The following is a 16,544-nucleotide window of genomic DNA, read 5'->3' on the forward strand; positions in this document are numbered from 1 at the left end:
TAGGTAACAAAGCTTAAAAATATACAGGGATTATTCTACAGGTGTTTTGCTTAAAGCAGTAAATCAGATGAAGGCTTCCATCAACAGAGACACATGAACACTTTGAACAGCATTTAGCAGAACAGATAGTGTCCATCCTCCTTTACCTTTTTTTGAGCAGAAGAGTGACTTTTAATTTACATTTATAAAAAGCATTAACATACTGACACAGCCCATGCTTCCATTTGTCTAAATCCAATTCTACAAAATATTTACTGCCTGCTGGATGTAAGTACCACTCCAGGCAACTGATTGTCTCCATTTTCCTTACACCTATAATACAAAACTCTTATAGCATTTGCTGCACTGCTAAGATGATTGAGATCAAATACTCTAAAATCTACGACTGATTTTGCAAGGGCACTTTTAGCCATTATTTAAAATGTTCTCATAACCTTGCTGCACTCAACAATACATTCCAAGTTCACTCTTTTATCCAGGCTGAAGCATCCATTGATGCTGAATCTGTACATCTCTCCTGACAGACAAGGTCTGAGCTGCAGGCAGCCCAAGGGCTTCAAGAATCTGGGAAGAATGTGGAGTTTCATGCCTAGGCTTTCCTGGTAGCTCTAGTGCAAAACACCAAACTTTAGATAGACACTTAGAAAAACAACAACAAACAAACAAACCACCAAACCTAACAGCCATCACCAAACCAAACCTCACAATTAGCTACCTTACTTAAACACAAAAGCCTTTCAAAATCTTGCTCAATAGTTTATGTAGACCTCCAAACCGCAGTTTCTCCATTTCAGGTTTCATTTGCCGACAGAGCAAGTTTCAGTGCATATTTTACCTTTTATTTCACTGCTGCAGCTTTAGAAATAACCCCTAGGAAGCAGGAGGTGTTACCAAAGATGCCAGGATCCCTCAGCTGCCATTTTCCCCAGGTTAGTGGCAGACCTTGCTATTGCTCACTCACCTCCTGGGCCTCCAGCACCCGCCAGTCCTGGCTGCACCACAGGGTCTCTCAGCTGGATCAGAGAGCAGAAACCCCGACTCCATTCTCAGCTTATTTAGGCAAAACCATTGCAGGAGACCTTTTTAAGTTTAACAGCGATATGGGCCTTGCTCTGGAGCAAGCACTCGCCAGCAGCTAAAAGGAAGCACAACCACAGCCCCATCCCAGCAGAATCCAAAGTAACAGGGAAGACACAAAACAAACAAAAAAACAACCCACATAGAAAACCAGAGTAATAAAAAAGCCCCAAACAACCTCAAAGTATAAACCCCCACAATTTTATGCCAAGCCTCAAGACAGTAACATCCCCACCAGAGCAGGCAACCCTCTTTCACAAGCCCCAGTGGTGAAATTACCATTAAAATGAAGGTACCAGAGCTGCAGGGACTCAACTCCTGCCCTTCCCCTTGCAGAAACAGAGGCCGCCAACCCCAAACAAGCTTCCCCACCAGCTCTGCCTGTGAGCCCACAGGTCCCTTTCTAGCCCAAACAGCTGAATTTCAGACATGGCATTCAAAACCCAGCCTGCTGGAGTTTACTTGTTTAACCCTCAGTGACCGGAGCATTTCACAGATGCTGTTCTCCTGCCTTTTCCCCCCCCTCTAGCTTTACTGAAAAAACACTTGTCAATTCAGTTCTTTTAGGTGCACTGCCACTTTCTCTTTCCTAGGAAGCCACTACCTTTTTTAAACTAAAACAACCCCCCAAATCAACCAAAAAAGACCACCCTCCACAGAAACAGCTTTGCTTTTGTCTTATCTAAACCAGGGATGTACAACACTTGGATTAAACAAAGGCTTTTGTTTTATTAACTATAGAAGTATTTCAGTTTAAGCCATCTCATGCTTCTGAAAGGAACCCATATTAGTATAATTCTGCTCCAAATCAGTCCTGTTTGATTAACACAACAAATGGTTTTCAAGGCTAGAAAATAGTGGAATTAGTGGCTGATCATTTGCCAAAGTCAAAACAGCACAGGTAACATCCTACTGACCACAAATAGAGATGGAAAAGTCAAGCAGCTCTATTGATCTGTGTGAGATCTTGCTGCCAGCAGAGTACTGCAATCACCCCACATTGAATTCTCAAACACATGGAGTAGGTACTGCTTCAGCTGGTGCCAGCTGTGTCACCTACACCAGCCCAAGTCAGCCACCACAACACACACCAACATCCAGAAATAACAGCACTTGTGAAAGCCTGCTTTAATCTCTCCATGGATTTGGGGTTTCTTTGTTAATAGTACTTGTAATTAGAATTAAGTACAAATTCTGCTTTGACGGCCTATCTAACAATAACCAGCATAAAGCACGACAATAGGAAGATGGAGAAGGGCATGGGTCAAACTGCTGCTGCATTAAATTGTCTGGATTGCCACGCTGCACACGCCCAGCATAAGCCACAACCTCTAAAGCCAAGCTGCCAGCATTATTCCTAGCATAAAAAGCAGTCAGCCTGATCACTGAACACATTGGTCATTTCAACAATATGAAGTAGCCAAGTTGGGCACTGAAGAATTCTTATCTGCGGAGCAGTATTAACTGAGCATACATCTGCAATGAAGCCTTTGGCTGTGGATAGGGCTGCTGCAAAACACAGCCAGCCCAACTGCACCGAGAGTGTCGGCAGCACCTCCCCACAGAGAACACAAAGGCCTTTCCCTGGCAGCTCTGCTTCCTTGGCTCCTGCTGTGCCAGCACATCACACAGCTGCCTGGAGGACAGACCCTGTGTCGCTGACGCTGCTGTGGCTCGAGGAGCAGCCACTGCTGAGCGTTTACACCACACGTGACAGAGGCGTTTTGCCGTGTGTGCCACGCTCTGGCCGGGATGTACGAGAGGTAGTTCATATTTGCTGGCAATAAAGCTGTTAGAGCTGGGCCATTTGCTTTCTGGCTGCTTCATTCCCTGCACACACAGTTCCGTGAACACAGCAACGCTCCTCCGTCAGCTGTCCCATCAGTGAGTCCAGCTGTGGAAATTGCACTGCTACCCAGAGATGCTATCAGGATATTATGGCCTTTCAAAGCACAGCTGACAAATGCTCTCCTTCTCCATTCTCCTTTCATTGGCATCATGAATGAGGAATAAATTGGCATATGCCAGAGGACTGGTATTAAATTTAAAAACCAAAAAAACCACCATCCCCTGCCCCCCAAAAAGCACACAAACAAAAACAAAAACTAAGATGCCAGTTACAAATAAGCCAGTAAAAACCCTCACATGAAGGCAGGCAATGGAAATACAGAACCACAATAACTTACTTGAGGTCAAAGTAAAAACTATTATTTCCGGTCACTCCAGAAGTCTCCATCTTGCCACAAATAAATATTTTAAATATAAATGTTTGTAGAAGGTTCCCAAAATTTAGCTCACGTTAAAATGCCTTTTGTTTGATGTTTTCCCTGTTGAGAGACTAAAGTCTTTATAGAATAACAACTGTGATGTTATCTTTTTTTAATGCCTATTGAGAGTAAAGCAGCTAATGCATGTAAACAGAATTAAATATATACTCATTCTTATTATAAATGGATTTGGAGTTTGAGTGCAAAGGAAAACAAACTATATTCGCTCAACAAATAGATACTTGGTTAATTCCTAGCAAGACCTAATCTCCACACCAACTCCCAGAGCTCTGCAGAAGAAACTGTGTAAGGCCAAACAGTGCACAGTCAGTGATTCCTTGCATTTTCCCCCACATAAAAAGGGAGAATGAGATACCTACTGCATCATATTATCCCACCCTTTTTAGAAATTGAAGATAAAAATATACCAGTCTGCAACCTGGGAGGAGTGGATGGAATCATATTTGAACAGTTGCATTATTTTATCAGGTAAGAAGTGTGAGAAGCTTACTTGGCTTTTTTCACTGCTGATTCTTCAGTGCCAGGACTAAAGTTCAGCTCTTGGTCTTGTGTCACTCTCAGCCACAGCCTGCAGCACAGAGAGACTTCTGACAAAGGAGAAGAACACCTCAATCTCCCTACACTCAAGCTTGCTTTTCTAAGCCAAACATTGGCAATGTGTTCAAGCACATCAACATTTTCCAGAGCATACCCAGGTGTCAGATACAACTCCTAGGACTTCTGGTTTTAAAAGTGACAGATGTGCCCAACAGATCTCAGTTGCCTTGCTATTTCACATTAAATAAATATCAGTCAAAAATTTCCAGCACTTTAAACATACCGAATGTTTCTTACCTTTGCACATGATGTGTATGTTTGCACATATTTAGAAATACACAGCATTTTAAACAAACAATAAAGCAATATTAAAACAGAGCCAAGTGCTTTGAGAAGAAAGAAAATCTTTTAAACCTTCAACAGGATCTACAGATAAGAAATCAGCCCTTTTAGATACAGCTTCTTAGATAGCATTTTTCATTTAATATTCCTAAAGTAGAAGACAACTTCTCATTTTATTAGCAGAAGAAAAGCCAACAGCAGAGTATGGTCTACTGAAACTCTCATTTTAGGTTCATACAAACAAGCCAAGGCACATCCCCGCTGGGATATTGTTTCTTCCAAAGACCACAGAACTATAATAAAATATTGAATGTGCTCATATTGACATTATTTTCTCATGTCAAGGAAAGTACTTTTCCAAATTCACCCTGAGGAGCAGAAGGCAAGAACTATGGGCAAATCAATGTTTACGGGATGCTGTATTTAAAAACAATTTTTAAACCAGCATGTAGATGTGATGCTCTGAGCAACCCTGCCCTGCTGAGCCAGGCACAGGCTGAAGGGGTGGCCTGCAGCCAGGGCTGTGTTCCACAGCACAGGGCCAGGCACTCACCCATTACTGCCGCATGGAAAAGCCATCTTTCTGCACCCTTTCCCAGAAAACCCATCCTGTGGGATAGCAGCTGGACACCCTACTCATAAGTTCATGCTCATTCACATAGTGGCTCCCAGTTCCTAAAGAGCAAAATCCTAGATTCTGTTGTGGAAGAACTCTAGTTACCTCATTAATGCACAAACCAAGCTGGACTACAGATCAATTTAAGACCCCACACTACACAACTGTTTTGTGAACTGCAGTTTCTGTGTAGGAGTCAGTTTGTGATACAACCAAAATAGTAAAGAAATGTTTAGTGGTGAATAAGATGGTCCTTTGTCAGTTCCATTCCTGACACAGCCTCCTTACATTAAATACAAAGAACTCAAAACCAAACAGAAAACAGGAGTAAAGAAAAAAAATTAAAGTAAGTGCCTGGGATTCCCCCTCCCAGAGCACAAATGTTTTTTTGAAGCCTTTTCTTATTCCTGTCTTCCCTGAGAATATCTGGTCTCCTTCAAGATAACAATCAGTAACATTTTGAGAAATAAATGTTATACCCACCACACACAAGGTCATAATTAAAATAGAAAATTCATCATTCTCATCTATTAATATTCACAGAACCGGAATTCATCACAACATGCCTTCAAGCCTCGGTCTGCAGAATGCTGAACCTAATTTGTTTGAGGTGCAATAGTTAAGTTCTTGCAGAATTACTACAGATGCTTGAAGGTTAAACCAACAGAATTATAATTTATGGGGTTTAGCACATAACCACTAACAGATTGCTGCAGAAATTTGATAAGGCTCTTATCTTTCAAGCAAACCATGCTATGGGATGTACAAATCACAAGCTGCTACCCCTTAGGTTTCCCCTTCTTCCAGGAGAAAAGCCAGAGGGCCCATGTTCAATATGGATGAGGGCAGTTCATGATGTCATCCCCATTCCACATTCCAGCTGCAGCAGGTCCAACACACAGTATGCTAAAACTGAAGGTGTGGTGGGTTTTTGTTTGTTCTTTTCTTTTAACAGAGTCCTACTGTGGACAAACTGCCCATTTTCTCTGGGGGAAGAAAGCAGAGAGCACCTCAGAGCAAACCCACTTCCTTCTCCATTCCCAACACTCCCCACCACATCTCTTCAAGGTGACCTGTTGTAGCTCACACAAAGAGCACCCTAAGCCAGAATGGGTGCTTTATATCGTGTTTCAAGTCCCTTCAATTCCTTTCCGTTCTGCCAAAAAATTCAAGTGCAAACTGTTCCCTGCCCAGCACCCCCCTCCCTTCCCCCAGATGCCCCTCCATGCTCTGCTGGGCACAGCTCAGTGTTTAAGCCGTGGGACTGCACAGCACCTCTTGGATAGAGCTGCTCTGCAATGAAAGAGGGCCCCACTCCAGTACACAAACTACTCCCCCTCAACTGACTCCCATTAGTTTGCAACAAAGTACTGAATTTGTTCCACTCCTGCCTAAAATAAGCTTATCTTGTATATCTTTAACAATATTTAGTACATTCACTGCTTTGTAAAGGCGTAATGGACTAGAAACCATTTTCACAACTCTCAATGCACTGGTCTTCATCTGTCGCTACTGAAAAATGAATCGAACATCATGTCTGGAATATTTCACATTCTCTGTGGTGACATAAATGACAGAGTATGCAGAGCAAGAAATGCAATTCTAACATGCTTAGTGCACTCTTTTCTAAGAGCCTATCTGCTATGATAGACTCTACAGAAAACAGAACTGTATTAAAAGAGACTGAATTTTGTTAGCCAGCAAAACAAAATACTGAACAGAAACGTAAAGATGCTCAAAAAGAAATTAAACAATTGATATTCTACACTCACTCGAGTGACTTAAGAACAGAAAACCAGTTCCCTTTAGCTGTCTATAGGAATTTAATTTACCTCAGTAGCCACCTGCACCCAGAACGTTAATATTCTGAATTTGTGGAATAATACACAAATTCTTCTTTCCTTTCTCCACCTATTTACACAGGCCCTGCACAGGAGATGTTCCTATATACCTCAGAGAGCATTCATCATGGTTACATTCCAGTAATGGATGCACCATGGCCTTCCCAATTAAACAGCAGACAGCAACCATAACACAGTGCAGACAAGTAGTAAGTACAAATATTTTACTTAATCAAAAAGGCTGTCTGAGTATCTATAAAATACACACTCACAGATCCTAAATAGGTTTTTAGTGTTGTCTGTAAGTGTTCCTTTTATTTGTGCTTTACATGACTAGTAGTTTTTCACAATTAATATAAACCCCAGACACCCATCTGGGGTGTTGTTACATTCCAGCTCATGAGATGACTCCATCTGTGATCCAATACAAACCTGCTGTAGTGCTGGGCCTCTCTTCGTGTACCTGAAAGCTCTGCATTACAAAAGCATCTATCTCTTTGTTCTTGGTCTGAATTTTACCTTTCCCAACCTTTTTCAATTTAGTGCTTCCTTTGCTCTACCTTTGTTTCAAGGAGACGAAGCTGACACACCAAGCCCACAATTCAGAGAGCGTGGGCCAGCTGACAGGGTGATCAAGCAAGCACAGATCCGAGGACACAACACAGGACACAAACTCCAGATCAGTCATGAAAGCATCACAGCCTTGTGCCAAACCTCCCGAGCCCTCTCCTGCCAGGTGCAGTAGCCCAAGAGCAGCAGCACTGTGACAGTGTTATATTGCTCTCCACTCTGCAGCCAGCCTGGTGTCTGCCAGCTTGTACGTCTTTGTCCAATACTCCAGTGCACAGTAAAAATACACATGCTATTTGCTTAAATTCCACAGCTTATGCTAAATGTTGGTTTGTCAAAGCATCTGGAAGACAAGTAGTAATGTGGCTGACACAAAGGGGGAGGAAAAAAATTATTTTGTCCTCTTTCTAATACAGATCTACCACTAATGCTGCAGAGTATTTCCTCCCACAACTCAGCACCATCTCTCTTCTCCTCAACACCCTGTCACTGCCCCTACATCTACTCTTATAAAAGTACTTTATCATGGTTTGCTTTAGTTTTTTCCCTATGAAAAATCTCAGTGTAATGGAGCATTCCATCAAGAGGCCCCCGGCACACAGCCAGGCCTCTGAAAGGGGGTTTGGTGATAGATAAAGGTAATTATAGTGTAACATTTGCCATACCACAGTTTAAGGCTATGTCAGCACTTTCCCCCCTTTAAGAGGCTTATAAGTCTGAAAGCCTCTGGCCTGAAACTTGATAAATACACCCTGTGAAAAATAATCTGAATTGTAGAGTCAATGAGATGCCCTGAATTGAAAAGCAGTCACACCAAAAGTAGTCTTGAACTCACAGTGGATGGAAGATTAGATATGAGTTGCAAAGATCTAAAAATAAATCACTTCATGCTTATTTTGAAGAACTCCCAGTGGACAAAGTTTTTAGAATATATACTTTAAGTTTCTTGGTAAAATTATAAGTAGGAATGAAAAGTATGCCTTTTTCATGCATTCAAACATACATTCCAGACCTCAGCAACTGCTGATCAAAAGTTCTAGCAAACTAACAAAGTACATCCTTTCCCCAGGGCAGCTTTCCTATTGCATGCTACTATGCTTCCCACAAATATTTTAGGGAAACCACTGGGTCTGTACAATACTCATTTTTCCATTAATACTCTGTACATAAGCCCTGAAACCACAACTGCACCTTACAGACATCACTCAGGGCCTGGCCATACACAGTTGGGCACAGGCCAGGTGAGTGCAGACCTGATCCCCTCTGGCCATGTACACAGCCCAAGCCAGCTCCGGGTCCAGGAGTGCTGTAGACGTATCAGCTGAGCAACGTACCTGAGCCAGGACTTCACTAGTGAGTACCTCAGAAAGAAGGAAAGAAAGAGAAAAAGAAAAAAAAAAAAAAAAAGGAAAAAATAAAAAGGGGGGGGGGAGAAGAAGAAAAGAAAAAAGGGGAAAAAACCCCAACCCACACACAGTAAAAATAAGTCACAGTTGCCACAGTCTAAGGATAGCTCAGTTTGTGCCAATACAGTTCAATACAGTTTAATTACAAATTCAGAAACACTGAACTGGACTATCTGTAATTTGGCTGCACACTCCTGTAAACAGGCCCAAGTAGCTGAATTCAAGCATCCTGAACCAGAGCTGTGTCCAGGCTCCAGCTCATTTGGCAAAGCAGCTTAGCCAGTGTAAAGATACTGATTTGTCCCAGTTTCCATCAAAGCACGGGGCCTGTGATGGCTGGCACAGCTCAGGACATGGCTGTAGAATCAAAGTGCTACTTGAGCTGTAAAAGGACTCAGCAGTGGCACCACAGATGTTTTGGATCATGACTTGCAAAGCTGCCACAATGAGCTGCACTACATTTTTGAAGTCCCCAAATCCATTTGTTTTACCATCAAGCCTCTATCAATTCTACAGCATCTTCTGGAGCAGGACACAAAACAGGAGCCACAACAGGCCCCCCTTCCCAGGCTGTAATTTCTGCATTGTCTCTTTTACAATAACAGCATAAAATGTCACCAGTTGTGTATTCAATGCAAATAAGAAAGACATTTCATGTAGTCATAAAACACTGCCTATGGCTGCAATCTGTCCTCATTAGATATGAAACAGAATCTCTCCTTTTCACAGGAGTATCTCATACATTGGGAAAAATACCACTCAAGTCACTAAAGTAACACTTCTGTGGATTTTTAAAAACTAAAGAAGAAAACCAGTACTCAGCATTTCTTCTGAAAAATGACCTCAAACAGCATGAACAGTTCCACCTCACAACCACTCACAAAACAACAACACACACAAAAAAACGCCACCACTCTTATAATCCCATCACCACTTCAGAGCCAGTCCTTAAAGGAGCAGAGATGTGCCTGTTATTTAGCAGACACTGTAAAAATGCAACCTGGCATGGGCTGTGTTAATGAAAATGATGTCAGTGGGTAGAACTGCCTCCTTAGTGGAAATCTGCAGCATACAGACAGAGCAGATAACTCCACATTATTCCTCTTAGAGTAAACTTTTGGGGAACGGTGACTTTAGATTAGCTGTGGTTCCAGGTGTGCAGGCAACAGAAAGAATAAACACACCTCTTACCACCAGTTCATAGCTGATGAAAATCCAAGCACATCACCACAGATGTTGGGACCTTTGGCTGATCAAAGTGATCCTGGAGAGGTTTTATGTGCTGCGAAGGGTATCCCTGCCATTCATACTCACATGAGGGAGCAGGAAGAATTGCTTCCTTGAGAGGCTTTGGGAGAAGGAGGTCAATATACACATTCAATTCTACTGGACTTGAAACACAGAGATTGTGAAGCAGAAGCCACAGTAGCAATGATCCCAGTAAGGCTTCTGGAGGAACAAGATACTTATCCAGCTCTGCACATTTAGAGACAATGGAACCAAAAGGACATAGGAATGTCACTCAGCATTTCAGAAGAGCTTTTTGATATGGGTGGTTGAAAAATGAAACACAAACTCATTTTGGCCATTGTCATTTGCAATCACAGAGTAAGAAAAGGATACATTCAAGTTAGCAAAGAGCCAACTGTTTCTTTATGAGGAAATATGGACATATTTTTTTCTTATTTCTACATTCCATGGAGAGTCCATAAACAAGGTGATCTTATTAACTCACTGCATACGTGAGAATTATATTGTAGAGAAAGGTGACACCAACTATGCATGTGTCAAGCAAGAGGAAAAAAATTAAGGAAAATCTCAGACTGAAAACAAGGACAATGTACAAACAAAGTAACAGTGGAAAGAGGAATATACTAACCAAGCTTAAATATGAAACAAAAATGACAGAAAGTTTATTTTAAGTGAAGTCACATGACAGTAGTAAGAATCAAGTAACTCTTCAATTCTCTTCTTTCCACTGTTTAAGATAGTCCACAAGTGGATCCAATGAGACTGGAGGATATAAAAGGCACCTGTTGATGAAGGGCCTTTTATTTTACTCTTACAGAGTTAAAAGAAGACAGAACTCAATAGTTAAAGAAGGTCCAATTAAAATTCACAGACCTATTAATCTTAGCCCTGCTCCAGTGAACCCTCTTTCTGCTTCTAGCTCATAAACAAGATGACACAGAAAAGAACTATCGATTTTCATATGATATCTTTTGGAGACATTTTCTTGGAATCTTAAAATTGCATTGAGTGTTCATAAAACAAATAGACTTAATGTGGTCATGTCTGGCAGATGGCACAACCCATTTGTCAAGTGTTTTAGATGGGGGAGATAAACCAGACAGATGGGTTCTACTTAACACAAACTCAAGTTTTCCACCTGGAAACCAACACACATCATCATTCTGTATCCACTTATCTTGTACGTGACAGAGCAATAACTTTACACTCCAAATAAGCATAGGCTGATTGAATCACCCCCAGCCGACACTTCTTGCAACCCTTATGAGACTGAAACTCTCTGAACACATCCAGGAGAAATGCTCCCCAGAGACTGGAGCCTCTGCCCGTGGGGCCCTGCAAGGCTGCTGGGGTAACTCCTCACCTTCTTTGTTAGAGAGGATGAAAGTTTGGTAAGAAAGTTTCAGAGGTATGTAGGCTTGGCAGAAAGATCTCAGAATGTAGAAACTGAGGATGAGGTAGAAATGAAAGCAAGTTTTGATATAGAGTAAAAGATGTTTTGCTGAAACACTGATCGCTGAGTAACTGAGAAGGCAAAGGTTGGAGATGAGTTGGAAGGAGATTTTTATGATTAGGACAAAGGTATGTGACTACAAACAAAGACATGTTTTTCACCAAGTAAATAAGTCTCAAGAAGAGCATAAGTAAATAGAAAATATGCTTTTACCAAAAAGACAGATATCGCAGGCAAACAAGACACGTCGATGTGGCAGGTAAAAGAAAGGTCTGAGAATTTTCCACTGTAAGCTTAAATTGTAACTTACTTACTCTTGTGATTGGATAATAATGACTATAATATGGTGATGGTAGTAGCTATGATAGGCTATAGGCAAATGTAAAGGTATCGTGTATGGTGCTTACTGGTTGTTATGTATTAAGATACTCTGCAAAGAAAAGTAAATAATGCTTTGTAACTTGAACAGAAAGCAGCTTCAGGTATGCCCACAGCTGGAGCTGGCAGCTGTAGGGCTGGCTCTGGATACCCACTCCCTGAGCTGCTGTAACTTCGCCTATGCAATAAACAGCTTTCAAGAGAGCTGCCTGAAGTCCAGACATCCTTCATAGACACTTCTCCTATATTCTTGATCATCTCCAGCTATCAACAGTGACCAACTGGGCCCCAACCTGCAGCACTTTTAGGAAGCAAATTATGAAATAGCTGAGCTAAAGTTTAACATTTGAGTGGAAAAAAACCAGTTAAAACACAAGCACTGGAGAAAACAGAAATGTCAGAGCGCCTCTGCTAAAGAGCTTAGACTACAACTGACTGTGCCCAGAGAGTTCTGGAGGAGGTCAAAGCACAGCCCGTTTCCCTGACATCATCTCCCAACAAGTTTCAGATCACAGTGCCCACAGTGGTAATATTAGAAATTATATTTGTCAGCATTAGAAGAGGTAGGAATACTCTCACCTCCCTCCTTAGGCCACCAGCCCTTTTGTCAGGCAGGGTCACAACGATACACTGACTTGCCATTCTTAAACTATACTTACAGGAGAGAAACACACCTGTGTGGGATAAACAAGCACTCACCTGGGAAAGGGCAGGAGCTGAGGTTGTTCAGATGGGAGGCACTAAAACTGCTGCTTTTACTACTGCCCCCTCAGTCAAGAAACTTATTACACAAACCAGGCAGCCAAAAACCAGTAATTATGCAAAAAATGTTGCCTTTTTTATCTACTTACTTACAACCTGATGCAAAACTGATCACACCTAGAACTCAGATACATCACTCTATATACAAAAGCATGTCTAAACTAGGATATGGGATAAACTCAAATGTTATGTACCTTTCTGTTACAGCGGTGATACTGCAACACGCATATCAGACAATGAGGCCCGTGGAAAACAAATATCTATGGACAGATTCTTGGTAGATGTTTCAGAGATGTTTATTTCTCCAGCCGCATGGCCGGGATCTGCCCAGGAACTGCTCAATCACAGGACCCGAGGGTCTTTGCCCGCACAGGGGAACACAAAACAACCAATGGGGAACGAGGCTGACCAGGGCCAGGGAAACCCTGTGCCTCCCCCCCGGGGCCCCTCTCCCAGGGCCCCACGGCTGGGGGGAAGGGACCCCGACACCTTTCATTGGACTAAATCTTGAATACGGAACAACATACTGGTAATATTAAGCCTAAGAGAGCAACAAAGACCATTGAAGGTATATAACTAACATTCTACTTGCAGGAATAAAAAGTAGAAAAATAGTTCGAGGAATCCTTTTATCTGTTAATTGCTTTGTTCTTGTAAAACAGGGGATAAAACCCACACAAGCAATGACAGAATACTTCAACATCATTATTTTGTGATCTCCTGTTTTTAAGCAGAGACCACTTCAAAACATTAATTTGTTTCAGGGATTTGTTTAAAGCTGAGCAGGTTCATAAACAGTTTCTTTTCAAGACAGAGACTAAGTTGTGGGCTGTTTCGATTCCCCTTTCATAGTTAACTTGCTCCTTATAGTATCAATAACTACAGAACTTGCCTATAAACAAGTAAGAAAGACTCCTAAACCTTTGCTTTCTGCTGTACTCGTGATTTCCCTAGAAGTCAGTATATAGCCTAATTCCTACCACCAAAATTCGGTTAGAAGGGATGTTCTTACTGACAGGTTTTTTTCTAGCCTTGAGCCCACACCCTCCCAGGCACCCTGTCCTTGGGCTGTCTTACTGCCAGGAAGTTCCCAACCCCTACTTTGCATCCTTCTTGCCAAAATACCACTTTTTACCTTTTTGTTCGAGCCAGTACAGGTAAGTGGGAGAACACGAGACCATTCAGTTTTCAGAATCCATTTTGGGCATTCTCTCCCCATCCAAACACTCCACCACCTTCGGGCTTCATTTCTGGACAGTTTCTCAGCCACACTCACAATTCATCTGTTCTACCACCCTACTGACTTGCCAGATGGGGCATTTACTGCTCTTCAGGTAAAACTGTATCTAATTGTAGTTAATTCATGAGTATTTCCATTGCTGCTTCTGGGGAATCTTTCATGGGATATCAAAAGCTTTACTGAAATTACTGCCACTGTTTCTCCTGTAACGAAGTCCTGTTTTCCTCCTTAGAAAGAAGTCAAGTGTGTTTACCAAGAACAAATTGTGTCAGTGTGGGCTACTACTTCCTTGTCTTATAACTGCTGACGATGAGATTAATTCTTAAGTTCTTTGGTTTCATTTATACTCATAGTTAGATTTGATATAATGTACTTGATCCCTACATATCCTACTCAACCCAAGAGCAATAAGATGTAATGCCTGTGTATTGACAAAAGAGTTTAATGACCTCAACTAAGATGGAAACCAGGAACCATAAATCTTACACCTTTACAACTTTCTTATTATAAAAGTACTTCAGCTGAAATCAGAAGGGCAGCTCCTAGCACAGGAACAGCTTAGGATGGCTGCATTTTCTACAAGAAAACAAACAACTAAAAACCTATAAGCCATTAAATCTTCAGGCCAAAGAGTTCAATTCAGCATTAACCCCATTTATATTGCAAACCAGTATCACGTGTCAGGACCCCAGCTTGCAAACACCATCAAGAATGACTATCCTTTCTCCTTACTACTCACAGCTGAGGTCATGATAAGGGACAAAAGGAGGGCAAGTTGTGAGAATACAGGAAAAGTGGAAAAACTATTTTTTTACTAGCCAATAAAGGCCTGACTCTACAGAATGCCAGGTGCAGCTAAGAAAGCAGAAAAGGTGTAATAGGTGCTATTAAATCCTGTCAGTTGAGAAGTACACACTGTTTACACAGACATCCTGCAATTTCACATTGCAACTTTTAGGCTCTACTTTGATCCATGGTCTAATACTTTCTTCATTCTGAAACTTTGAAACATATTTAAGTTAAAAAAAAAACCAAACCAAAAAACCACTCAACAGCAAACTCTCCAACAGAAAAATGATGTAACTCAGTGGTCATTTCCTCAGTGTAGTTTGTGCTGGTTTCTCTTATCAATATATAAGTAAAAACTGTGTTTAATGAGACAAATGGGAGCTTTTCTTGCTTTTTCAGACTAGAAAAAGTAGCTTAACACAAATAAAAAAGGGAAAAATCTCAGCCCAGGAACTCAGTAACAAATCCTGGAGATTTCCACCAGCACTGTGATAGAGAAGATGTGGGCCAAACCTTGCATGAGTAGGAATCCTAAATTGCTAAAAAGGTGTGAAGAAAGACCACATGCTACATGAAGTCAACTGCTTTTCAGCCTTGTCTTTTTCTTTCAGTAACTGAGGAATGTATTCCAGTGTAGAGACTCTCAAACATTCACCATTGCTGTATTCAAGCCATAATATGAGCAAAAACCCCCAACAGCCCAAAGTAATGCTCACAGGTGGCTTTGGAAGGCAGTTAACTCCTCCTGAACTCGAACATGGCCCCACTCACCTTGCTTTTGCTGGAACCACCAGGGTTTTATCTACCTGAAGAGCAGCTGTGGTGACAGCATCATTAAAAACACACCTCAGGGGATCAGAGCCCACCTTTGTGGATGAAGCCCATGGCTGCAGGTCCCATGTCTTGCCTTTTTGGTAGTGCTGGGACATTTCCCAGCCAGGAAGGTTTGCTCTGCAGATTACGTGGGAGCATGGATGGTCAGCCAATTTTCTGCTGTCCTGTTTCTGTGTAACACTGGTTACAGCTCTCATTACAGCTGCTGTGTGAGCCCCAGGACTGTAACACTGATATTCACAGATCAACTCACTTTCACACAGTGCAACATTATTAAAGGGCTTTGCCATTTCTGTACCTGTTGTTCATAATCAACTCTTACCCATCACTTCCACATCGGAAGGTGCTCTCTCTTCCCTCTCACAGTTGGTGCCCAAACAGGAAAGAATCACAGCACAGACTGCAAGGATTCAGCTCCAGAGGCAATAAGTATTTTCCTATCTTTAATATTTCTCTACCAAAACATTTCATATGGAATTCAGCACTTGATTGTCTCCTTCAAACACAGATTTCTCCAGCCATTCCTCCTTAAAGCAGAGAAACAGAATACTGTTAAGCTCCTCTGAATATACCAAAGTGAAGATTTCAGGAATATAGAGCAAATAGCTATAACGCCACTATTGAGCTAGTACTTGCTGCATTCAGAAATAAACTAGGTATTAAAAACTACACATGCAGGAAGATTCAGCAAAGACTGATAAGGTACATGTCTGATTTTAAGAACCAGAACAACAGCCTCATGCTGTATGAGCTGGCACAGCTCAGCTGGCATCCAAACTGCTCTACATTTCAATGGAAATGCAGTGAAATGCAGCGGCGCGATACAAATGCAGAAAATAATAGCATTAGCAACGCTCAGATATAGCCAAGGCTTATCCTTTCTACTCTCTTGGATACACATCTCACCTTCTTTAGGCAGTCTCTCAAGATAAGCATAAAAACATGTCACCTTCCTCATTCCAACTATGCAGCTTGAAAGAGAAAAAAAATGAGGATGGCATGGAGTACAACTTGCATAAACTTCTTACGCTTCAGTGCATGATCCAGACTTGTCAGATGTGAAAGACCACTGCCACCATCTGGCACCTTCCAAGTCTTGAATCTTTCTTTCTAATCAAAAAGGAATTCACCCTTTATCTAATTCAATACATAAAAGAGGG

This window comes from Coloeus monedula (assembly GCF_965178545.1).
Source record: "Coloeus monedula genome assembly, chromosome: 8".
In the NCBI taxonomy this organism is placed as follows: domain Eukaryota; kingdom Metazoa; phylum Chordata; class Aves; order Passeriformes; family Corvidae; genus Coloeus; species Coloeus monedula.